This window comes from Fulmarus glacialis, unplaced genomic scaffold (assembly GCF_000690835.1).
Source record: "Fulmarus glacialis isolate BGI_N327 unplaced genomic scaffold, ASM69083v1 scaffold34970, whole genome shotgun sequence".
NCBI lineage: Eukaryota > Metazoa > Chordata > Aves > Procellariiformes > Procellariidae > Fulmarus > Fulmarus glacialis.
In genome coordinates, this window is record NW_009190180.1 from 1 (window position 1) to 272 (window position 272).

General features: G+C 63.6%; 1 protein-coding gene across 1 annotated transcript in view; it reads left to right on the forward strand.

Moving 5' to 3' along the window:
• Positions 1 to 6: 6 nt before the first annotated feature.
• ATG101 (autophagy related 101) overlaps positions 7 to 272 on the forward strand; it is a 1,019-nt gene continuing 753 nt past the window's right edge. Inside the window, exon 1 of the mRNA XM_009584809.1 lies at positions 7 to 173. The gene's annotated coding sequence lies outside the window, so the exon portion shown is untranslated. The remainder of the gene's footprint in view (positions 174 to 272) is intronic.

Below are 272 nucleotides of genomic sequence, written 5' to 3' on the forward strand. Positions count from 1 at the left end.
CCGTCCTGCTGCACCGCAGCACCGGCAAGTTCCACTACAAGAAGGAAGGCACCTACTCTATCGGCACCGTGGGCACCCAGGACGTGGACTGTGACTTCATCGACTTTGCCTACGTCCGCGTCTCCTCCGAGGAGCTCGACCGGGCCCTCCGCAAGGCCGTCGGGGAGTTCAAGGTAAGGAGCCCCACGGGGAACCGGCAGGGCTGAAATCGGAACCTTAAAAACCTGTGGGCTGTGCCGTGTCCTCGCCTGCGAGGGGAAGGTCCGTCCCTG